We start from the raw sequence: 26,879 nt of genomic DNA, 5'->3' as shown, positions 1-26,879 counted from the left end.
CCCGGCCCCCGGCCAGCATATAATGTTATGGTGTTGCGGAGTGATATTCCCAATCCTCTCTCTCTCTCTCTCTCTCCGCGTGACAAGAACTTAGTAGCAGAGTGAGAGGCGACTCAGGCGAGCAGAGAGAGCAGGGGCCCGGGCAAATCGATCGAGTCGAGATCTTGTGGACAATTACAGGTGACAAGGTGAGGTGTATGCTTGCTTGGGGGGGCTTGAAGTTCAACATCTGCAAATGCAATACATACCCTGGCTGCCAATACCCAATACTCTGCAATACATACCCTGCCAATACCCAATACTCTGCAATACTTACCCTGCCAATACTCTGCAATACTTACCCTGCCAATACTCTGCAATACATACCCCGCCAATACTCTGCAATACTTACCCTGCCAATACTCTGCAATACTTACCCTGCCAATACTCTGCAATACTTACCCCGCTAATACTCTGCAATACTTACCCTGCCAATACTCTGCAATACATACCCCGCCAATACTCTGCAATACTTACCCCGCCAATACTCTGCAATACTTACCCCGCCAATACTCTGTAATACATACCCCACCAATACTCTGCAATACTTACCCTGCCAATACTCTGCAATACTTACCCTGCCAATACTCTGCAATACTTACCCTGCCAATACTCTGCAATACTTACCCCGCCAATACTCTGCAATACTTACCCCGCCAATACTCTGCAATACTTACCCTGCCAATACTCTGCAATACATACCCGCCAATACTCTGCAATACATACCCCACCAATTGTTTCAAGGCGGGGTCTGGGGAGGGGCAATGGGTGGGGCTGAAGGAGGGACCAGGGGCGGGGCCAGAGTGGAGCTGAAGGGGGCCCCATCAGGTAGGCTGTACGGGGCCCCATGATTTCTATCAGTGGCCCTGTGTGTATGTGTGTGTGTATATGTATGTGTATGTGTATATATAATATATATAGTCTTCAAGGTGATGCAAACAGCACCACGGTAGTCTTCCAGTGCATGCAATCAGGCCTTCCCAAATGGCCACATATAGAAATGGGTCCAAGGATTGCTGCACTTAAAACAATTTATTTAGTAAATCTCATATCGTTCACCAGATTCGGACTATAAAGCTTGTGCCCTTCTTAAGGTTGGAACAGATGTGTGTGTGTGTGTGTGTGTCCTTACTGTGGCATAGAGATGATGACAATAGGGTAAGATTTTTTTTTTTTTTATCCAAAGCAGATTTCTGTTGCAACACTTGATCTTTGACAAGTACCAATGTTCATTTTGCAATATAAAATAACGGTCTATCCAATCTTGTAAACCACCATTTATATCCAGGTTCTTTCAGCTCATGTGCCCATACACATAGGCATTGTCTTTGGAGACATCTATGCATATGAGTCTCTGTTAACTTTTAAAATTATCAAATCTGTGTAACCATTCATCCTGAGCAATATAGGAGGTTAGCATCATAAGTAGACAAATCTGTCGCATGTCAGGCTGCCCACATTTGGGAAGTGGAAGTCTCACCTGACCCAGTCTGCTCATGTATGGCCTTCTTAACACCAACCAACACTGATACAACAATTGTAAGAAGACACTGGATGATTCACTACTGTCTATTCATAACAAGAAGCCAACAGTGCTAGCTTACTACTAGCTGGTTCAGCTTTGAATTGCTATGTATTGAATTGGGGTAACTTCTGATTAAATTGTTTTAAAAGTCTTTAAACTGTTGTATTGTTATTAGTATATGTATATATACTATGTTTTTAGTATACTAAATATTTGTTTTACAAATAAACATTTGTTACACAAAAAAGGTTTCCCAGAGTACTGAGGGATGTCTAAAGAGTTCACACAGCATAATCTGCCTGCCTTAAACACTTTATTTCATTGAGACCCTGGACTGAGCCATCCAATAAGATATGACACTGCTCTGACCGACCTATGTGTAAAATGTAGGCTTGAAATATTGAGCTGTAAAAGCAGATGAGATGGGGGAATAGGAACCTAAAGCTCCATCTGCTGGCTAGATAGTCATTTTCAAGATTATCTGTCCAGAAAAATAAATAAATAAATGGTATTGTTAAAAAATAAAAAGGGTGTGTGTGTATGTGTGTATATATATATATATATATATATATATATATATATATATATATATATATGTATATATAAGAAGGCCAGTATGGTGGCCTGCAATTATGGGAGGAGCCCGGGGGGGTATTTAACCAGCCCGTTCGGCTGTCTTCCTTGTCGGTTCCTGTGCCCGATACCCACCCTCCCATCCCCTTTTTAGGGCATTTCTCAAGCATCATTTCACTTCATTTCATGTTCATTTCATTTAATCCTCATTTCTTATCTAGGGTATGCCCCCTTATTTTGGTATACCGTACTTTAAACCAAGGCACACTTTCAGGTCCATTTCAAGTAGTGAGTTTATGTTAACCCTGTTTGTCATCCTTATCCGTACCGGCCATAGGGCTCTGAACCATAGATGTGTGTGTATATGTATGTGTAGTATGTCACAAAAGTGAGTACACCCCTTCACATTTTTGTAAATATTTTATTAAATTACACTTTTCTACAATGTAATAGTGCACAGCTTGTATAACAGTGTAAATTTGCTGTCCCCTCAAAATAACTCAACACACAGCCATTAATGTCTAAACCGCTGGCAAAAAAAGTGAGTACACCCCAAGTGAAAATGTCCAAAATGGCCCAATTAGCTATTTTCCCTCCCCAATGTCATGTCACTCGTTAGTGTTACAAGGTCTCAGGTGTGAATGGGGAGCAGGTGCGTTAAATTTGGTGTTATCGATCTCACTCTCTCATACTGGTCACTGGTAGTTAAACATGGCACCTCACAGCAAAGAACTTTCTGAGGATCTGAAAAAAAGAATTGTTGCTCTTTATAAAGATGGGCTAGGCTATAAGAAGATTACCAAGACCTGGAAACTGAGCTGTAGCATGGTGGCCTTCATATCCAGAAGTTGTCTTTGGGAAATAGATGTACGACGAAAAGCAGACTAAGGACATAGATTACTGGAACAATGTCCTATGGTCTGATGAGACCAAGATAAACTTACTTGGTTCAGATGGTGTCAAGCGTGTGTGGGGACAACCAGGTGAGGAGTACAAAGACAAGTGTGTCTTGCCTACAGTCAAGCATGGTGGTGGGAGTGTCATGGTCTGCGGCTGCATGAGTGCTGCCAGCACTGGGGAGCTACAGTTCATTGAGGGAACCATGAATGTTAACATGTCCTGTGACATACTGAAGCAGAGCATAATCCCCTCCCTTAGGAGACTGGGCCGCAGGTCAGTATTCCAACATAACGACCCCAAACACACTTCCAAGACCACCACTGCCTTGCTAAAGAATCTGAGGGTAAAGGTGATGGACTGGCCAAGCATGTCTCCAGACCTAAACATCATTGAGCATCTGTGGGGCATCCTCAAACAGAAGGTGGGGGAGCTCAAGGTCTCTAACATCCACCAGCTCTGTTATGTCATCATTGAGGAGTGGAAGAGGAGCCCAGTGGCAACCTGTGAAGCTCTGGTGAACTCCATGCCTAAGAGGGTTAAGGCAGTGCTGGAAAATAATGGTGGCCACGCAAAATATTGACACTTTGGGCCCAATTTGGACATTTTCACTTGGGGGTGTACTCACTTTTGTTGCCAGCGGGTTAGACATTAATGGCTGTGTTGAGTTATTTTGAGGGGACAGAAAATTTACACTGTTATACAAGCTGTACACTCACTACTTTACATTATGACAAAGTGTAATTTCTTCAGTGTTGTCACATGAAAAGATGTAATAAAATATTTGCAAAAATGTGAGGGGTACTCACTTTTGTAAGATATTATATATTTTTATATGTGTGTGTGTGTGTGTGTGTATATGTATGTATGTATGTATGTATGTATGTATATATATATATATATATATATATATATATATATATATATATATACACACACATATATATATGTAAATAAGGTGAGGCAAACAGCACCACGGCAGTCTTCCAGTGCATGCAATCAGGCCTTCCCAAGCGACCACATATGGAAACGGGTCCAAGGATTGCTGCACTTAAAACAATTTATTTAGGTATATTTAGGTATATTCATAAACAAATAAATTGCATATCGTTCCAGTTCAACAGATTCGGGCTGTAAAGCTTGTGCCCTTCTGCAGGTTGGAACAGATATCATGTGTGTGTGTGTATATATATATTGTGAGGGGTTAGCTCGGCAGCGGGTGTGTGTGACCCCCTGGATGGGTTCACAACACAAAATCAGGCACAGCAGACAGCGTTGTAGGTGCAAAAAACAAAAGATGCGGTTTATTTATGCTACATGCAGTGATACATATAACAGCCAAACAAAAATAAAACATGAAAATAAATCCTGGTCAGCTTGACCTCTAACTACACACTTAGATTCCCTGTCTAACAACTGAGTGCAGCCTTGTGCTGCACCAGTTCCTGTCTCTGTTGTAGAGGTTTGCCACACAGGTGTTAACTCACCGCACAGAACAGATATCACACTCCCCAGTCTATACAACACAAAACTGGTTCCAGGATGGAGCATCTCCCTAAGCATGCTGGGGTTTTTTGTAGAGGTCTTAATGAGCCCACTTACTTCAGCTGGGCTCATTAACTCTTCCCCTCTAATTGTAAAAGTCTGCATAAAGCCTGAATCTAGGGCACACATATTTCCCATCCTGGATACAACCAGGTGACTTTACCTGCGTGCTGCCACAATATATATATATATATATATATATATATATATATATATATATATATATATATTTTTTATGTGTCTGCTTAAATACTACATCAAACTATACATATTGTATTTTTTTTTTTTTTATAGCTATTTTTATTTTGTCTTTTTATACATCCAGCTGATGGGAAAGTTGACAGACTGTGACAACACCTTCTGCATTCCTCCTCTCTCTTGGGTTCCTCTACCCAACATTGCACTGAAATTAAATAGCTTGTTTCCTTAATCTTGGTATATTCCCCCAACCCATTTTATTTTTATTTCACATACCTAAATTAGATGTGTTTTTTAATGTATTTATTTCAAACAATAAGAATACATACCTAAGGATGCATTTATCTTACTACTTGTTAGAGAAAGACGTGAGAGGAAAAACTCTCTGACATAGTTATTACCAGAACAGGTATCGCCATTGGAAGATTTTCCCTTACCCCATGTTGGGGTGACAACATAAATTTTTTTGGAATTCCTGTCCCTCTATGGCCTAGTTACAATGGTACTTAGGGCAAACAGAGGGAAAAATCTCCCAAGCAGGGGCATACTGTAGGCTTTAATAGTCTAGTTCTTCCCTACTCTATTCAGAACAAAAATAATAACAAAACATCGTCACACATAAACTAAAAAGATCATCATGGAGCAAAATGGTTGTGTGGGAAACTGCAGATGGAGCTTACATTTTCTAAACCAAAGCTGCATGAAGCTAAACTCCCGCAGCTTCAGTGCAAGTCCTATTACTGACCTGCAATTATCACTGCTGTGTAAATGGTTAATAACTGACCACATGCAGAAGAGTTCTTGAAATAAAATGTGTAACATTAAAAAAGCCTGTCTCTCTTCATTGTGTTATAGTAGTTAGTGACTATATAAAATACATTAATTAAATTGTTATACTTTGCATGAATATGCTAATATAGTATGCTCTGTGCTACGACTATTTAGGTGACTGAGTTACTTTGCAAACAAGAGGGTTAGTATGTGCCACCTAGATAAGAATGTAATCCAGTAAGAGGGTTATGATCTCCAGCATACAAAATAGAGCGTTCAGAAAGAAAGCTAGGATCTGTTCATATGGATTATAATACAAAAGCCTGCATGCAATACAAATACTAATCAGTAATGTAAAGTAAGTTCTTGCTCTTGGTCACACAACTTACACCATGTATACTACTAGGGCCAGCCTCTTAATAAACTCTGCTCTGGAAAATAGTTTACCAGCCCGTTCTTTGTGCTTGCCATATGGCAAGCATTAATGGATCCAAATCTAAGACAGGAGCTGGAAGAATCTGTGAATCGTTCCTCACTTCTTTTAGAAAACATGTCTCTTATGAATGAAAGCTGGCAGGAAGAGAGCTGCAGAGATCGTCAGGTTTTAGCAAGAGCCACCAGATACAATAGTCACACAGTACAGGGAAATCTCTTTTGTAGCTGTGAACTGGCAGATTGCAGTGTTAAAAGCTTGTCAAGATGGTTTTAACACTTTACAAATTTTTATTAAATGCAAATTGTGTTCTTTTAAATTGAAAAAAAAAAAAAAAAAAACCTACCTAGAACTATTCTTAAACATGTTAACTCCCTCCTGCTCCTACCCATAAAAAATATCTGTGTACTTCCTTATTCTCAGTCCGGTGAAGTGATCCTGCAGCTCTGTGTCATGTAGTGCTCGACAATAGCTGAATTTCCTGAAGGCATGGCATCACCCATAAGCTCCTATGGCCCAGCCGTTGGTGCTTCCGCCTCTCCCATGCAGCAGCCGGTCACTGACATGGGATGTGAAGGGGATCACGTGACTGGACTATATTAACCACTTCAATAAAGGTCATTTTCACCCCCTTCCTGCCCAGGCCAGTTTTCAGCTTTCAGCACTGTAACATTTTGAATGACGTGGTCATGCAACACTGCAACACTGTACCCAAGTGAATTTCCTCACAAATAGAGCTTTCTTTTGGTGGTATTTTTGATCACCTCTGCGGTTTTTATTTTTTGTGCTATAAACAAAAGAAGAGCGACAAGTTTGAAAAAAAACACAATATTTTATACTTTTTGCTATAATAAATATCCCACAGTTAAAAAAAACAAAAGCAAATGTTTTCCTCAGTTTAGGCCGATATATATTCTTCTACATATTTTTGGTGAAAAAAAAAATCGCAATAAGCATATATTGATTGGTTTACGCAAAAGTTATATGGCCTAAAAGATAGGTTATTGATTTATGGCATTTTTATTTCATTTTTTTTACTAGTAACAGCGATGATCTGCAATTTTTATCATGACTGTGACATTGCAAAAGACAGATTGGACACTGACAATATTTTGGGACCATTGACATTTATACAGAAATCAATGCTATATATATGCACCAATTACTATATAAATGTCACAGGCAGGGAAGGAGGTAACACTAGGGGCGATCAAGGGGTTAAATGTGTTACCTAGGGAGTCACGAGCGATTGCGGGTGCCAGGCGGACATCACGGCTGCCAGGCACGAGCATCGGCTCCTCAGTGACGTGGCGGCTCGTGCCCCCTATACCGCTGGGAAGCCGAGGACGTCATATGATGCCCACCCAGCATGGGAGATCCCATCTGCAGACATCATATGACAATTGGTGGGATGGGAAGTGGTTATATGTAAGTAAATCTTTTTCATATAGGTTAGGTAGGGGTAGGGAACATTTTTAAGAACAGTTAGAGTTAGGGTTTTCTTCCACTTTAACTTTTGGGGTAAGAATTGGGGTCCGTTTATGGACCGCACAGTCTCGCACAAAACGCTCCCAAAGCATAGACAGAAAACTTTGCTTTATGTCCTGTTACATAGACAGGTTGAAAAAAGACACAACTCCATCTAGTTCAACCAAAAAAACATACAATCCCATTTATACAATCCTATACCCACAGTTGATCCAGGGGAAGGCAAAAAACCCCAGCAGAGCATGATCCAATTTGCTCCAGCAGTGGAAAAAAAATCCTACCTGATCTCGTGAGAGGCAATTGGATATTCCCTGGATCATCTTTACCTATAAATGTTAGCATCCAGTTATATTGCGAGCATAGAAGAAACACCTAGTACCAAAAGTACAGTGAGGTACTCCTTAAGGCCATTAATAGACAGATCAAACCAGGAGTAAAAAGTATATTTTTGATATTTTGTAATAAAATTTATAACTTTTTACTCCTGATTTGATCTGTCTATTAAAGACTCTAAGGGGTCCCTCACTGTACCTTTGGTATTAGGTGTTTCTTCTATGCTCTCAATATTTGGGACAGACAGACCAAACTTTTTCACACACAGTCCCGTCCCTCCCCTTATTTTTTAGTATCCAGTTATATTATGCACATTTAGGAAAGAATCCAGGCCTTTTTTTAAAACAATCTACTGAGCTGGACCGAACTAGCTCTTGAGGGAGTCTATTCCACATTTTTTACAGCTCGTACTTTGAAAAAACCTTTCTGTATTAAATCAGTATTCCTCTAGACGTAAAAGAGTGTCCTCTGTGATGGCCTTAAAGTGAATAACTCAACACCAAGTTCACTATATGGACCACTTATGTATTTATACATGTTGACCATAATAATCTCTTCTTCTTCTATTAGCTCAGTTCACACCACTGTAAGAAAGGGTAGGACGTGCTCTACTTTTTTTTCCCCAGTACAGCATGTTGGGAAAAATTGCAGCCCACTGCCCTGAATAAAGGGAAATAAATGTGGTTTTGTGATATTTCATTTTTTGTTTTTAGTGGACAGTGAGATGTATTAATTACAAGGCATCAGCACTGCTGCCTTCACAGTGCACATCAGCTGCTGTGGTATAACTGACGCTGGTGTGAATAACCCAATAAACTATTTTGTTTATTGTCTCACTGCCACTGGAATGGCAGTTCAGATATACCAATAGTATAGACTAGCACAAGGACCTTTTGAGACTTTGGGACCCATTTATACTAGATGTGGATTGGGCATTAGATTTTTTTTTTAATATACTGTAGACCTGGATATTGCTCACCACTGGGGCAGGAAATAAGCAGGGCTGTACCTGTTCTCATGGTTTGTAATATCCAAGTGGTATTGGTCACTGAGAAAGTCCTTTACGTCCTCTCTCACCAAGGAGACATTAGAAGGCTTTTCTCATTTCCTCTGTCAAGAACCACTGTATGTATTTGCTGTCTGTGTCCTCAGTCCTATATGTTTTGGTCACCACTGTCACCGAAACAGGAAGTGAAGAGAAATCGGCCAATGGGAATACCTGTTCTGTTTACAACTCTGTAGGAAGAGATATTTTGTCACTTCCTGTTGGGTAGGAATTTGAAATGGGAAGTCAAGGAAAATCTCCCCAACAAAACAAAATCTACAAAAAGAAAAACTGATATGAGTTTTAAAAATTCCCTTCACTATCTAAAACTAAAAAGAAAATTTTGACTTCTGATACACTTTTAAATGAGAGAAATATGTTGTATGCCGTTGTTATATTCTTAAAATGCTAGTTCCTTGTATATATAAGGTTTAATTCTTTCAGGTGCATGTTCTTCCTGTGTTTGGGTGAGTTTCCTCCCACACACCAAAGGCATGCTGGTAGGTTGATTGGCTCCTGCTTAAATTGATCTAAGTATGTTCATAATATTTGCTTTGCACTTGTTATCACGTTGTACCTGCCAGTGCCAAGCCAAGCAATTGTGGAAGGTTGAGGAAAGACCTGGCACCCTTTCTCATAAAAAAAATTGTCCAGGAGAATTCCATAGAAAAAGCATTTTTTCCATATCATGGTGCCCAGAAAGTTGGCCCATAGAATTACCGAGAGTTGAATACAGATATAAACATTTAAACCTACTACTGTACTTACATACAACTCTTCCAGTACTGCCTGAGATATGTCTGCACATAGCCCAATCCAGTTCCCTTGATTGACTGGGCTGTGCTTACCCAGTCAAGCTCCCTTTCAAGCTTATTGCACTGCCAGAGCCCTTGCTATGAGAGTAGGGTTTTCAGGTATGAGGTAAAGCTGGCCATAGATGGATCAAAATTCGTCCAGTTCAGTAGGGACTGGTTGCATCTCCATCCATATTTAACAGAAGTCGATCATTAGATAGACTTTTGTCAAATGGCAATGTTTTAAAACTTTTCTCAATCAACAATTACAGCTGCTGATCAGTGTATTTGGACAGCAGAGGAGTCCCGCTGTCAGAATGGAATGTCTCAGCAAGGAGGATACCTCTAGCTTTAAGCCTGCTGCCTGATCAAAAAAACAAGTAATCTATGGCCACCTTAAGACTTGACCTTCTCTGTGTGACAGCGCTCGGTTGCGAATAGCTAATCGTCTGACATGTGGAGGGGGCCATGAGGTAATTTCCACATCCAAACTCAGACACTTGTCAATATCAAAGGTTAGACAGGTGGGGATGCTGCGGCGAGAGAGGGTGGCTGGGCTATGTACAAACCCTGCCACATTCATTACTGCCAATGAAGTTTAAAGATAGATTGTCTCTTTGTTCCTTCAGGGCAAAGTAAGTGTCTGCACATGACCCATCCCCCAAACATTTATACTTACTCAGCCATGACAGGGGAATGACATCATGTCACCCATCACGTGACTGCATTTAGGTCTAATAATTGGCCACTCAGGACTGGGCCTGCTCCTATAACGAAGGTCCCATGTTTTCCTATAACCAAAAGTCCTGCTAAGTTAGTGAGGGCCCCAGCAGTGGCTGGAGATGGCAAGGGGAGATAGGGCTGAGTGAAGAAATATAGGCAAAGTGACAGGGCCTGTTTAACTTTCTTTGGCAGTAATAACAGACTGAGGCCTATACAAAGGCATTTTTTAAACCTTAACTCCAGACAAAACATTTTTTTTTTTTTTCCTAACTAGATTGAGGCATTATTAGCACTTCTGTCAGAATATATCCTGTCACTGGGACAGCACATATGAATGTAAATCTCAATGAGGAAAAACGATGGACTGAGTCTACAACTTTAGGTCACAAAGCACTGAAAAAAAAGGTTTTAGTAGAGTGTAGGCTTTTAGCAGGCATCATAGGCTTTTCACGCTCTTTTAAAGCTTGCTTAAAGCCAAAACCAGAAATCTTTTAAAATCCATGTTCATCTACTCTAGATTGCAGTTTAAGTATACTTACAGGGCTTCAGGAAAGCTGCTTGAAGCTTGATAAGTGCTTGCTGAATTTCAGCTTTAACACTAGCATGTCCATTCTAAGATTTAACAATTAATAATATTATTTTTATTATACAGGATTTACAGCATTGCTTTACAAATACATAAAGGGAGATAGCATAGTAACAATACAATTCAAGGCAAGGGTGTCAGGAGGACCTGGCTTCAGTTTACAATCTAAAAGGCAGCAGGGGAAATGATACAAAAGGTAGTAACTGTGTGGGGTTGTGCTCCATTGTTAGGAACTTTCCCTGAAGGGATGAACTTTCAAAGATCATCTAAAGGCGGATGGAGTACAGGAAAGGCGGACAGATTGGGGTAGGGAGTTCTAGAGGCTCTGGAGAAGTCGTGGACATGAGCATTGTTTTTATTTTTTATTTTTTTATTTTTTAAACAATCAAAAGTGCTTTATTGTTGTCATATCGGGTAAACACGGCATACATACTGACATAAAGCAAACCCGAATACTTTGGTCTTAGGCAATAAAACAGAGAATAAAGGTATTTCCAGTAGTATATAGGTCTTACCAAATATGTTGAAGTTAAAAACAAATACAGAACTTAAGCAAAGAAGGGAAATGCGGAGATGAATAAGACAAAGCAAACATTCGTTAAGGGCTTTAGGTAGAGGTCCACGGGGCCCATACGTCCACTGACATCCTCTATTCATATATGTAATTCTGTACATAGGCAGGGCGGCGTCAATCAGTGCTTCCCAGGAGTAGAGGGATGGGGGAGATGGTGAGATACATTTTAGGAGAATCGCCTTATTTGCGTAGAATAGGAGGTAGTAGATCAGTAGTTTTTGATTGTGAGATTGCTGTGTGCTTTATCGTGAACCCTCAGTAATTCTAATTCCGGTACCACGGGAAGGGACTGCTGTAACCTAGTATTGATTTCAGGTCAGCTGACCAGTAGGATGATATAATCGGGCAATCCCATAACATATGGATAAAAGTCCCCACCTGTGTTTTACATCTAGAACATATGGGATCCCTATCTGGGAATATGCGGCGTAGTCTCTGTGGCGTGTAGTAGACCCTATGGAGGAATTTTACCTGGACCTGATGTAAGGGGGACCCCATCAGGTCCCCCTTACATCAGGTCATAGCAGAGGCCATAGGCAGCCTCTGCTGGCCCCCTGCTATGGGCCATATAAAATCTTGTAGTGGGCTGGATGTGGCCTGCAGGCCATAGTTTGGAGACCTCTACCATAGGGCAATCAAATACTCCCTGGATCAACAATCTAAAGTGTTGTTACTTATAAATATTAATAGATAGCTATATTTTGCTCATTGAGAAACATACCCAGCTTATTTTTAAACAATTTATGTACAACCTTTTGCGAAATCAGACTTACCGTATATCAGCAAATAGTTAAAGGATAGGATCACCTTCAGGAACATGTTAGATGTTACATCCGTATTCAAAGTGTAATGTTCCAGCTCCTGCCCCCTCTCCCCCTAAACCTCTTCCCCTGTGACAGTTGTGGGGGGAGATCCTCTCTAGGCTTCAATCGCAGCGATCTTTGAATGAAACTACAAATCCTGTCTGCCACCGCAGCAGCTGGCTTTTAGTTCCCAATACACTCACTCCTGCTTTCAAACTGACCGCTTCTACAGAGGTAAGGGTGGAAACTGAACGGAGGGTGTGCAGGAGCCTAACATTGCACCTGCAATCCACTGATTGCGGGTGCAGTGCTTTGCAGGCTCCTGTAGGAAGATATAATAAATGCACATTTTTCTACCTGCAAACATATGTGCATTGATTATATTTTCCTAAAAGGTGAACTTAGCCTTTAAAGTGTATGTAAACTCAAGAACAAAAATTTAATATATTGCAACTTACTAGTGCTTAGTTGTGGTGGCTTTCGGTAGCCACCGATTGTACTTTCTTTTTCAGGCAACATGCACCAAATGTACTGTATCAGTGAAGTAACATCATTGTCACCCTAGGACAACACTATAAAACATCTCACCCTCTATTTAACATAACATGGAGGGGGGTTTGTGGTCCACAGAGATCACTGGGTACAATGGCAAATGATAAAATTAATGGTGCAGAGGCAGAGAGAATGGGACATTTCCAGCTGCTGAAATTTCTGCAGGCTGGACAGGTATTTTTTACACTTAATGAACAGATATACCAAAACTTTCAAGGATATATTTAACAGACCAAAATTAAACAAGATACGTTCATTATTAGTGTTTACACATACTTTAATTTTTTTTTAGCTTTTTGGACAGAGATATTTTCTTTTCAGTATTGCAGTGTAGAACAGCCTTTTTCAACCAGGGTGCCTTCAGGTTTCTTCATACAAGCCAGCAGGTCAATTAAGCAGCCTGCCCTTTACTTACACAAAGTCACAGGTTTTCATTGTGTGCCATTATAACCTTCTAGCCGCTGGCATCCTAGCAACCTATGACATCATCGGTTGGAGGACATTGGACACCTGCACAGCATCCTTGTGTGCCAGTCCCCTGCCCCGCTCCATCAGCACTGGGGGTCACATTAGCTGAGTGATGGAGAGAAACTGAGGGAGAAGAGAAACACTGGATAATAGTACCAGTCTGCTAAGGTGTGTTTGCTTAGGAAGAATAAATCACCTCTAACATTGGGTGTCCTATGTGTGTGGATGTTGTTGCATTATTAAAAACTATTATGGCGCGTACACACGACCGGACTTTCCGGCAGACTAGGTCCGAAGGAATTAGTACGTCTGACAATCCTTTCGTGTGTGGGCTAGTCCAATAGTTTTTTGCAAAAAAAATCAGAAGGACTTAGAAATAGAACATGTTTCAAATCTATCCGACACACTTAATTCCGACAGACTAAAATCGGGCTCGTCTGTGTGCTGGTCCGACGGACCAAATACGACGCAAGGGAAGCTATTGGCTACTGTCTATTGAACTTCCTTGTTTAGTCCCATTTTACGTCATCACGTTCAAAATGAACGGACTTTCGAACCGACTTAGTCCATTCGTGTGCGGCCAAGTCCGTTTGTTCGGAAAGTACGTTGGAACTCCGCCGAAAGTCCATTGGGAAGACTGTCGGACCTAGTCTGCCAGAAAGTCTGGTCGTGTGTACGCGACATTAGTTTTGTTTTTTACATTTTAGAATGGGGTGCCTCCAGATTGTGTATAATTTTAAAGGATGCCTTGACTGAAAAAAGATTGAGAAACACTAGTGTAGACCTTTTCACACTACTAATCATGCTGGTTGGCTGAACCACGCCAGAGGAGAGGTCAGGCTACAAATATAGATGCAGTTCTGTCCAACAGCATTCTTTGACTGCTGAAAAGCACCAGTCTGAGGATACTAATAGGTATAAATATCTGAAGAAACATGCAATCCTGAGCCAATCAGTAAAGATTATGATGAGTACCAGAAAAACAGTGCAATATGCATACCTTATCAATGAAATAATGGAGTACAGAACCTACTTATGTAATGAACAAATATGGCTGCTCCTATGTTCACATATAATTACAAAATCTACATAAAAATAAGGTTTTTACAATGTTTACCCACAATTTTACATTTTACTGATGTGTTTTTCACGTATCTAAAAGATATTAGTAAGACCACATGTCCTCTTTATTGTTTAGATATGCCTGATTTGGGTAATTTAGCCCATTATATAAAAGATGCAGTTCTAGGAAGTCATCTTTCAGAACTCTACCACGGTGCTAAGTTGTTTTGTAGATGTCTTCATGTTTTTACATTCACTCTACTCTCCAACTCTTTTCAACACCACCAACGCTTTGCCAGATGTCTAAGTAGGCTTGTTTGCCTCAGTTTTTAGCTCTTTCTTTCACGTTCAATAAAAAGCTTGTTTGTTCATTACATCCCAGTTACAACTTCTTGAAGACTTTCTTAGGTTGTTTTCAGACAGCCACATTGGTTGAGAAGTTATGATAAATGGTAACATTTAATTCATTCTTAAAGCTAAACTCCATTACAAAAGCGAAATAAACAGATACAATAAGTGTATATGGGAGTTATTTTAAAATTGCAAATTTATTTTTGCAAAAAGATATAGATTTCTGTCCATCCAGTCATGAGATTTACACAGCTCTACCACTCAGAACAGCTCTGTCTAACAGGGTAGGAGACCTGATTTGTCTCTCCTACAGTTATGTAACACCTAGAGGTCGTGTCCCTCCCCAAGCTTGTGACTGGACAGTAAAGGAAAAGCAGCAGACTGATTAGCTTATTTCTCACATTGCTCTCCACTCCTATCAGCATTATCCTTGTTTGCACATAAGAACTGTAGCACAACTGATTGGCTCCTTGTGCTGCTTCTCTCATTTGTGCTCTGGGCTCTGCTGTACACAGATTGCAAGAGACTACCAGGTCACATTCAGCTACTTACACTGCTTCCATTTAAAAATGTATCAATGACAACCGAGTCACGTTCATTTGAGTATTTTATATCTGTCTGAGGTTTAGCTTTATTATAGGCATGTTGTAAACTATATTCAGCCTTAAATATAAAAGCAGGACTTGTGAAAACCTGGAGACCAACTGAACTAAGGGAAAGGTATTGCTTATAGTAAATAATACAAGTCTGATTTTTGGGTGATACAATAATTTTTTTTTAAAGCAGCCCCTAGTTCCCCTACCTATAGGTCCTACCTACCTTTATATAGGTCCTACCTATATAAAGTATGATAGCTAACCGTAAAATAAAATCATTTGTGCTTTATTGTTACATTTTTTTGGAGGAGCTAAGGCATCACTGGCTTGAAGGGACGATATTTCTCTTGGATAATCTCTCTGTTTTTACATAAGCAGACTATTCAGGATAGACCTTATTGGGTTTATTAACAAAAGCTTGCAAAAAGCAATGATGATCTGTAAGGTGCAGTAGCCAAAAACAGCCAGTCAGCTATTTCTAATTTGTCATTTGGGGAACTTATTTTTTTTTACATTACTACACTCATGGAATTCACTTACATTAGACCAAAATTATATAAATCTAGGTGGGATCACAAAAAGTGATCTATTACAAGTGTTTAGGCTTTTGTGTATAATACAGAAAGACATGGGCTTGGTCAGCATATACCGGGAACATGGATAGGCCATATAACCACAGGCTTAAGGTAGGGAAATTCCTAAAGGTGGTAAGTTGAGCCTTGTTTAGTTGGCCATTATATTCAGTGTAAAAATATATTAATTTACATTCAACTGGGATAAGGGCTGGATCAGATCTACAACAGTTGAAGAAATAACTCTATCATGCAATTACAGAAAGCAATCAGCTTTAAATCACCAATACAAAATGACAGAGAATAAGAGTTTGAAACTAATGGATTGCAATTATTGGTCAGGGCCAGTTATTCTCTGAGGACATAATTGACTCCCCAGCCAAGAAAAGTTCAACATCTTTACATTAATGTGCATTAAAACACAAAATAATGGGTGTTATATCTGCATAGTGGTTTGTTGACACTTGTTCTTGAAGCTGAACTACAGTCAAAATAATCTAAATATCCTTTCAATCCCTCCCTTCTCTGCTCTCAAGAAATTTCCGACCCATTTTGTAAAAATAATGTTTCTAACACCCAGTAATACTTACCTTACATAGTTGTAAGCCTCAGACATAAACTATGGATAAAGTATATTCTTCCATACTGTGTATTTTGTCTCTGTCCAAAGCACTGGGTGTTATTTATCTCTGCTGCCTCATTTCTTTGTGATCTGCATGAGTCACTTCTGATATCTTTTCCTGACTCCAAGAGATAATTGGTGACAGGAAGAGCTCCTGCATAGCCTGTGATTGACAGCCACAGCTGTAAATGCTCTGGTGTACTGCAAGGAGGGGGTGTGTCTCTTCTCTCCAATCAGGGCTCATAGCCCTCCTCAATGAGCTCTGCAGTGTAAAACTTCAGATCCTTCCCCCTTCTTTTCAGAGCTAAGAGATAAGATGTAAACTTTGTGTTTTGGAAGTCTGTAAAGATAAAAATGACTGCAGATGAACAAGTACAACTTATGTAGTGGAATTTGTTTAATCTTTACTGTATGTATCACCTGAGGCTAGTCACTTCACTGGGTATATGTAAGGGTTTTCAACCACTTTAATAAGCACCTACAGTATGACAGATGGCGGCACAGTACCAGTGCCAATGTCCCGTTCTGATGATGCTGGTCCTTCATTGATTATAGTTCAGGTGACTTGACCTTGATTAATGGGGCAGCAACAAAACCATTCACAGACCAGCATGCAGAGCAACATTACCAGTCATCAAAAGCAGCAAGGAAGATCATGATATTGTGAAATACTGTAGGTAAGCATTACTGGGGGAAATGTTAAGAAATATGGAAGTGGTTTGTTATGGTATGCAGTCTTGATTTATGTCCCACCCATTTCCCATCTTTCAAGCTTTCTTATTAGTCCATTAATATGTTCTGTAGCTTACCCTTCTAATAGAGAGGACCAGCAGAAAGGAGATGGTGGGACCAAGACCAACTTTTATAGAACAACTTGAGCATATAATTTCCACTGCCCATATCTCGAAATCCACTAATCAGTTTCATGTGTGTTTATTTTTTAGTAATATTATTATGTAATAATATTAGGTAATTTCTGCACATGGGATTATTTTCATTAAGGTTTATGCTAATTTCTTTATCTGTGTGAGGCCTAAAGAAACTGTTAAGGTTGTGCAACCAAAAACAGAAATATGGACAAGAGCAAAATTCAGATTGATGAAGGCCATTACCAGTGCCATGTTACCCAATTCAAACAATTCAGGATACAAGAACTCAAACAGTCCTAGGTTATTGGGGTCAGATGGTGTTGTATTAGTAGATGCAGTAGAGAACCATCATTTCAAAATACTGAAGAATGTTTTTGAAAACATTAGCCATCCCATAGATAATATAGTAATATAGGTAGGTATAAAACATAATGCTTCTTTGTCTCTCTCTATATATGTGTATAAATATATATATATAAGTTTATATTGGAAAGTGGAAGCACAGGATAGGATTTGGATTGATTACCAGCAATGGTGTTTTGGTTATAACTAGACAAATAAGCTCTATATTTAGAGCTGTAGCTGTTGATGTGTTGAAATAGTAATGCATAGCAGCATCTACTAATTTGGAAATGGAATGTTTTGTTAACAGATAAACTTCATCTACTTACAGCGCATGATATTGTAATACTGTGTGTCTGATACAAAGTCAGAAATAGCTAGGTGAAACATTCCCGATAAACAGGGGTGATATGCAGCACAGTAATGCCCAGTATAGTACAAGACTCGTGTGTACCAAATTAGACTGGAACTTTGAGTAAAGCGAGTTTGAACTTTGAGGTTTTCCAGAAAGGTTAAAAGGTATATTATAAAAGAGCGCCAACCTTGAAAATCCCTTTCTATGTAATTAGCAGCTGCCCCTTTAAGTGTATTACACCACTATGTATAATTAACCACTTGCCTACTGGGATCTTTTACCCCATTCCTGACCAGGCCAATTTTCAGCTTTCAGCAATGTTGCAATTTGAATGACAATTGCGCAGTCATGCAACACTATACCCAAACAACATTTTTATTAAAAAAAATTCACACAAATAGAGCTTTATTTTGATGGTATTTAATCATGACTGTTTTTTTATTTTTTTTACTAAATAAAAAAAAAAAAAAAAAATTTTTTTATAGTTTGTTATAAAATGTTGGAAACAGGTAATTTTTCTACTTCATTGATTTGCACTTATGAGGCTGCACTGATGGGCACTGATAGGCTGCACTGATACTGCGGCATTGATGGGCAGGGATAGGTTGCACTGATAGGTAGCACAGATGGGCAGCACTGATAGGTGACACTGATGAGGAGGCACCAATCGGCACTGATGGGCACTGGTTGACAGTACTGGTAGCCACACATTGGTAGCACTGATGGGCACAGGTTGGCAGCACTGGTGGGTACTGTTTGGACTGCACTGATATTCAGGACACTGATAATAAATGCCCTAATTTATCAGTGTACATGTCCCATTTTAAAGAAGCCGGTTATCGGCTCTCTTCTCCTCTCCTCATGCTGTCAGGATGAGTAAATGAGTGCCGATAACCGGCTTCTATTTGCATACGTGATCAGCTGTGATTGGACACAACTGATCACATGGTAAAGAGCTGCTGATTGGCTCTTTATCTTAATCTGTGATCAGCAGTGTCCTCCAGCAGCGGGCGCAAATAACAGGAGGCCATCATATGACAGCCTCTCAGAACCAGCTGTCTGCGCTATGGCTGTCATTTGGCTATAGGGTGGCCAGCAAAGGGGTCAAATTGTAAAGGTAGGCACTACATCTACACTCTGTGTGTACAACCCCTCCAGTGACTCTTTACATGATACAGTATACCAAATATAAAATATATCAAACACTTGAATATACCAATACACCATAAACCTATTAGTGTCCATATACTTTCTAATAAAGTTTCTTCTGCTTTTATCCAAACACATGTGGAATGACTTCCACTTTTATTATAATAACTCTTATATAATTCTGTTGGTGTCCATACGTGTTAGAAATTATCTCACGCACCGTGTCTTGCTTCTTCACTCCAAAATAAAGTGCTATACCACGTGTGGTAAAATAAACCACTCACCAGACTCATATGGCCATAAAAACCTGCTTAGCATTTGGATTATATTAACAAGGAAGGCAAAATAAGCTCACCATATAGTATGCAGTCCTCTACACCTCCTCTTTCACATCCAAATAGGAATCATGGATCCTAAAAAGATATAAAATATCGACAGTGTATTATGTTTATTAAAATTCACCAAATTAAAAACAAGCCAACCATATGCACTTACATTTTATTTTGGCAAAAGTGGCACCAGCACAAGCAGCTTGTGATATTAGAACTCTGCACCACCGCTCTCCGAAGGTAACCAGCGTGCGTTCCACTGATTCCAGATGGGATGTCACCGGCAACACGGACGTGATAGCAGCGACCCAACCTCAATAGAGTGTAGAAGTAGCGCCTACCTTTACAATTTTGAATTTCCAGAAAGGTTACTGCCAAAAAGGTCACTGACATTCTCAATGCATGTAAAGATACCACGTAAGAAATTGAGACCGTATGTCAAAGAATTTCCTTAAGGCCAATTTTTTTTTTTTTTTTGCCCCTAAGACCTAGAAATCATCTGTTACAAATTGTTTATGTGGTTCTAAAAGTACAAGAAAATAAACTCCTAACCCATAAAGCTGAATTTCAGTTATTTCTTTTTCTTTTTTGTATAGTTACCTGTGGAAGCGAAGAATCATTTTAGTAGCCGCTACTATTACACTGATCCTTGCTCTCTTATGGGTCCTTTGCTAAGTGGTAATCATAGTGGGCACCTTGCTCAGCATATGTGCCTTTCAGAGAATGCATTGTATTTTATCATTGAATGCAAAGCATTCTTTGATTGGACAGGTGGAGAGATGGAGAAATTACATCACAATCTTCACCTCCCTGCTCTTGCAGGCACAGAGGCAGCAGTGGGAGCCATTGGTTCCCGATGCTTTCAATCAAATACTGTGGGGAGGAGTTGGGGGCAGGGCCAAACCACGCTGTGTGTGTCTATGAACACACACAACCTGGCTTAAGAGCATGCCCACACGTGTGTCCCATAGCAAGTGGCTTGCTATGGGGCACACAAAAAAGAGGAGTGGAGAGCGCTGGCAGGGGACCCCAGAACAGGAGGCTCAGGGTCACTCTGTGAAATACCATTGCACAGAGCAGGTAAGTATTAATCACTTCTTTATTTTAGAGAAATAAAATCAACCCTTTAGCATAACTTGTCCAGACCTCTGACTTGCTTGGAATCCCAGATGTAGTAAACAGGTTTTGTGCCTTGTCCTATTTTTCTTAAACAAAAACCACATTCACAGTTAGAATTTAATTTGTTCAGGAAAAATTTCCATTATGCTTCTTCGAATTTTCTTATCATTATTGTCAAAAACGATCATCAATTTGACCCCACAAACCATTATAAAATAAAATAAAAAAAATCTACAAAATTTTGTTGGTTTTGGCCAGCTTAGCAGTCCTTCTCCAAGCTCTACCAGGCTGAAATCTTGCCCCCAAAATCAACATCAGTGGGGTAAAAACTGTATAATGCTTATTTCCTTTAAAATACTTATACAGTTGGCTCTTATAAAAGCAGTACAAGAGGCAGAGGTTTTAAATCCAGTCTTATCATATAAGACAGTGTTGGCGAACCTTGGCACCAGAGATGTTTTGGAACTACATTTCCCATTATCATGCACTCTGCAGTGTAGTTGAACATCTTGGGAAATGTAGTTCCAAAACATCTGGGGTGCCAAGGTTCGCCATCACTGAAATAGGATATATTTCAGTACATTGCAACCGTGAGAATTTTAGGGTGTGGCGAGAAAAACAGTAGAAAAAAAGGAAGAGGGTGTTAAAGATTATTAAATATAATTAAATAATGATTATTTGCAGCAAATAAATTTAGATGATGAAAAAGTAAACTTGGTCCTTAACATATCCAGATACTTTTAGAACTTGTATAAGGGTCTGAGATGAGAACAGGACATCTTGCTGCTGTTTGCAAGCAATGATTGGTCTGCCATCAGCTGCACCAGCTGTGTATTGAAGATAAGGTTAAAAAAAAAGCTAATTTTGCTGCAATAAACAGTTTGAGTATAGTGTGAATGAACCATTTTGGAACTAGGCCAATCAACTTTACTTTGTCATGAAAATATGTAGCTGCCCAAATTTTGACAGCTGGCATAGCAACTTCTTTCACATCTTGCCCAACCTATTTTCATACATCAAAAGTCTCATTTGCTGGGTGCCGTTATAAGTGTTCAAAATAAAAAGTCATGCATAAAATCAGCTCGTTCAAAGTACCCACAATTTCTGATATTTTGTGGTGTACTCTAGGAGTGTGTTGTCCATGATGACAAGCACAAAATAATTTTCATTACTAAATTGTGAAGCAAAATCTTTTATAATAATAGGATATGGATTTGTTAAGCAAATGTCTCATGAAAAAATCAGTGTCTCCATAGAAACATGAAGTCTTTGCAGTGTTTCAGCATTCATAGTTCTTACTTTTTCAAAAGACTCTTTTTATTAAGTTTTTATTTAAATAAAGTTTTTGTAAATTTGCATATACAACGTAGTAAAGAGATAAAAAGCAGTCCTCCACCTACCAGTTTCATCAACCACCAAAATGTGGTTAATTGTGAGATTGAAACTGGGAAATACACTGACAGCTTCAATACAGTGTAATGAAAGATCTAATCAGAAACAGATTTTTTTTTTTTTAATGGGGTTCAATGCCACCAGTTTATGTCTTCCATTGCTTTGTAAAATCAAGAAAAATAGAATCACATGTCAGATTGCACTATCAACTTTCAAAGTGCATGGCCAGCTGTAAAATAAACATACAGTAAGCTGTTAATCATTTCCAATCAGCTTTTAATTGCAAAAGTAGATCAAGATTGTTGTTTAAATCCACCATTGCTATTAGTTATTTTCAGTGTTAGTAGAAACGGTACAGGTAGGTACAGTCAACTATTTTTGCAAACAAAAACTGGTTAAAAGTGATTGAAACTGGTAGAATATTGTTAGTATTATGGTGTAGCTAATAGTTTACCACTTATACATTTTTCATCCAAGTTAAAGGGGTTGTAAACCCTTGTTTTTTTTTTTGTTTTTTTTTCTTTAAATAACAAACATATACTTACCTCCACTGTTGCATTGATGATCATTTTGTGATCATGGTCTTCTGGTGTCCCCCAACGGCGCTCGCGGCTCCTCCCCGCATCAGTAAACCCCCTAGGAGAAGCGCTTTCCTTGGGGGTACTGTGCGGGCGCCCTCCCAAGTCAAGCATTTACGTCCATAGACACAGAATGCTGGACTCGGCCCCGCCCTCCGGTGCCCGCATCATTGAATTTGATTGACAGCTTCTCGTCCTTTTGGCTAAGATCAAGTGTAGTATCTGTTCTTATCAGTTGGCAGAGGAGGCACTATGCTACTCCCAAATGGGAAGGGCAGATGCAAATCCAATATGTAATTGTACCTGGACGGTCTATTTCAGTAGGGACCACATCAGTGCTCTTTGGTCATAGAGGCTGATGATTGGTTGTGTCTCAGCAGGCCAGAAGGGTGCACCTGGTGAGGATGGGTGCTGCACCGGTCTGGCCGAAGGGTCGGTCCCTGGCCTTCTGGCATAAATTGGTGCGGTCATTGCTCCTGTCAGTCTTTCGAGAAAAGAACACTGGCCCCCCTTTGCATCCAGGGCTCTCCCTAAGCTCTCAGAGCTCCAGGCCTTCCTGGTAGGGGTGGGGGCTGTGCCAGTCTGGCTGTGGGCCAGGGTTGGAACAAAGCCCATGGTGTATGTGTTCCTGCAGTGGCAGTCCAGGGGGTGCCGTAAGATCACTGTGAGTGAGGGTCATTTTGATTTATGGCACCACGGTCACTGCACCATACCACACTTTTTTCTCACCTGCCTCCTGGGCTGGGCCTTTCGGCTGAGACTTTTTGATTCCTGGCCAGAGGGCATGGCCAGCTGTAAAATAAACATACAGTAAGCTGTTAATCATTTCCAATCAGCTTTTAATTGCAAAAGTAGATCAAGATTGTTGTTTAAATCCACCATTGCTATTAGTTATTTTCAGTGTTAGTAGAAACGGTACAGGTAGGTACAGTCAACTATTTTTGCAAACAAAAACTGGTTAAAAGTGATTGAAACTGGTAGAATATTGTTAGTATTATGGTGTAGCTAATAGTTTACCACTTATACATTTTTCATCCAAGTTAAAGGGGTTGTAAACCCTTGTTTTTTTTTTTGTTTTTTTTTCTTTAAATAACAAACATATACTTACCTCCACTGTTGCATTGATGATCATTTTGTGATCATGGTCTTCTGGTGTCCCCCAACGGCGCTCGCGGCTCCTCCCCGCATCAGTAAACCCCCTAGGAGAAGCGCTTTCCTTGGGGGTACTGTGCGGGCGCCCTCCCAAGTCAAGCATTTACGTCCATAGACACAGAATGCTGGACTCGGCCCCGCCCTCCGGTGCCCGCATCATTGAATTTGATTGACAGCTTCTCGTCCTTTTGGCTAAGATCAAGTGTAGTATCTGTTCTTATCAGTTGGCAGAGGAGGCACTATGCTACTCCCAAATGGGAAGGGCAGATGCAAATCCAATATGTAATTGTACCTGGACGGTCTATTTCAGTAGGGACCACATCAGTGCTCTTTGGTCATAGAGGCTGATGATTGGTTGTGTCTCAGCAGGCCAGAAGGGTGCACCTGGTGAGGATGGGTGCTGCACCGGTCTGGCCGAAGGGTCGGTCCCTGGCCTTCTGGCATAAATTGGTGCGGTCATTGCTCCTGTCAGTCTTTCGAGAAAAGAACACTGGCCCCCCTTTGCATCCAGGGCTCTCCCTAAGCTCTCAGAGCTCCAGGCCTTCCTGGTAGGGGTGGGGGCTGTGCCAGTCTGGCTGTGGGCCAGGGTTGGAACAAAGCCCATGGTGTATGTGTTCCTGCAGTGGCAGTCCAGGGGGTGCCGTAAGATCACTGTGAGTGAGGGTCATTTTGATTTATGGCACCACGGTCACTGCACCATACCACACTTTTTTCTCACCTGCCTCCTGGGCTGGGCCTTTCGGCTGAGACTTTTTGATTCCTGGCCAGAGGGCCTGGTCATTGTTTCATACAATGACCACTTTTCACTCTACTCTCCACTTCCTTCTCCCCTCCTTTTTTTTATTTAAGCCCTGGTTTGTCACTTTTTGTATTTTTATGTTGTACATGGTTTTTGCATGTGTGACTGATAGGATGTAGGTCCTCGGGCCTGCCCTGAAAGTCTTGGGAGGTGGTGGACATGGCCTTCTGGCTTGGTTCCCCCTTTCTCATGGGGTCTCCCTTCAGGGGAGCCTCACCAAGTACTTAGGTGGGTCTGTTTCAGCAGTACAAACACAATAAAAGAATGACAATTCACATACAGTTGTACAGAAATGTACGAAGGCAAAATACAAGCATCAACGAAACCCTACACATTTCGCAAGACCATGCTCACTTCTTCAGGGGTGGATGCATAAATATTAGTATTGTATCGGCAATATAAGTAATGAGATCAATAAATATATGTTAACACAGGAGGCATATGAGGTTAATGTTCAGAGAGGTCTACAGAAAATACCTCATACTCACCAATGGGCTGGTCAGATGGCGGCAGCAAAAGATGTTTATTGCTGCAGCCGTCTGGATACCCAGTGACCGGTGATTTGGCCCAGACAAAATGGACCCAAATAGCGTAATAATACTTGGTTCATTAAAACAACAAATGGTAAAAACAAAATGTCTGCTTACATTGCTAAGTGCTTGTGTCCTGGCAGTAGCTGGGACCTGGAAATGACTTGACCTCTAGGCGTATTCCGGTCACGTCATTTCCGGGTCCCAGCTTCCAGTTCTATCTCCAGCGATGGTGGAACGCACGCCGATCCCAACAGGGCTCAGTGCGGCTCCATCCGAACACATACATACCATCTAGTGCCGGGACACAGGCACTTAGCAACGTAAGCAGGCATTTTGTTTTTGCCATTTGTTGTTTTGATAAACCAAGCAATATTATGCTATTTGGGTCCATTTTGTCTTTCTCAACTCATGTTACCCACTGTGGGGGAGAAAACATAGTGTCAGACAGTCTGAGATACCACACCAAGCTGCAAGGTAGCAGCACAAGCAAATTCTGACCTTCTTTTTGGGTAAAGAGGTCATGGCTGTTTGGTGAGCAGATATTTTACAAGAGCACTTTGGGTGTTGTTGGATGTTTGCAAGCGGTGGAGGATATCTACAGATATTGATTTACCAAACACATTTTCATTTTTTAACTACTTGCCGACCGCCGGCTGTCAAATGACGGCCAGGCAGCACAGCTCTTGTGGTGGGAGGCCGCCATATGACGGCCTCACGTTTAAACAGGGAATGCACGCTATTGTGCGTGCGCATCCCTGTTCCTTCGGTGGCGGCGTGTCATAGAGACACCGCTCGCCACTGAGGGGGGTGAACAGCCATTGGGTATGGCTGTTTACTACGTGATCGGCTGTGATGAAGTCATGGCCGATCACAAATTGTTACACCCCCCACTGTGCACGGCGTGCGATCGGGAGCACGCTGCGCATGCACGTCTGTGGTGGCGTGTTCCTGGGAACACTGCTCGTCACCAACGCTGGTACACAGCCATTGGCCTGCTGTTTACCCACGTGATCGATCAGCTGTAATCGTTTCACTGCCGATCACTAAATGTAAACAAACCGCGGTAACAAGATGTTTCCGGGTTCTCCTCCTCACACACCGATCGTGTGTGAGGAGGAGATTGCGGTAACATCTCGTTACCGCTTACAGTGTACACCAATCACACTGATTGCCCCCCCAATAAAGAGGACCTGTCACCACCCATCATAGTACCTGTCACTCACAGTCCATCAGAGTACCCACGTACCTGTCACAGCCCATCAGAGTACCTGTCACAGCCCATCAGAGTACCCGAGTACCTGTTACAGTCCATTAGAGTACCCGAGTACCTTTCACAACCCATCAGAGTACCCGAGTACCTGTCACAGTCCATCAGAGTACCCGAGTACCTGTCACAGTCCATCTGAGTACCTGTCCCAGGCCATCTGAGTACCCGAGTACCTGTCACAGTTCATCCTTCACATCTGAGTACCCAAGTACCTGTCACAGTTCATCCTTCACAGTATAAGCCACTGTGCTGCTGTTTAGCCACTGCTGCTGGTGCGCTGGGGGAATGTTCACTTTTTACTTCCGAATATACTCCGTGGTTATATACATGGGGGGGAGAGAGAAGCATATCCATGGTGCAAATACGTTTTTTAAAACATCTTTATTCCATATTTTAAAAAAAATTACTCACACAGTATTAAAAATTAGTTCGCGTGTGTAACAAA

The 26,879-nt window shown here is 40.8% G+C and overlaps 1 protein-coding gene and 2 pseudogenes across 3 annotated transcripts in view; all 3 read left to right on the top strand.

Annotated features, from left to right (window-relative positions):
• The window catches only part of HOMER1 (homer scaffold protein 1), a 175,391-nt gene that overhangs the window by 103,598 nt on the left and 44,914 nt on the right, over positions 1 to 26,879 (top strand). The window lies entirely within an intron of this gene.
• Positions 22,867 to 23,083, top strand: LOC143941765 (U2 spliceosomal RNA; annotated as a pseudogene).
• Positions 24,008 to 24,224, top strand: LOC143941763 (U2 spliceosomal RNA; annotated as a pseudogene).

Source organism: Lithobates pipiens, unplaced genomic scaffold, assembly GCF_037356315.1.
Source record: "Lithobates pipiens isolate NorthernLeopardFrog02 unplaced genomic scaffold, aLitPip1_a1.2 Scaffold_3, whole genome shotgun sequence".
Lineage (NCBI taxonomy): Eukaryota > Metazoa > Chordata > Amphibia > Anura > Ranidae > Lithobates > Lithobates pipiens.
The sequence above is the reverse complement of the archived record's forward strand: the minus strand, read 5'-3'. Positions and strand labels throughout refer to the sequence as shown.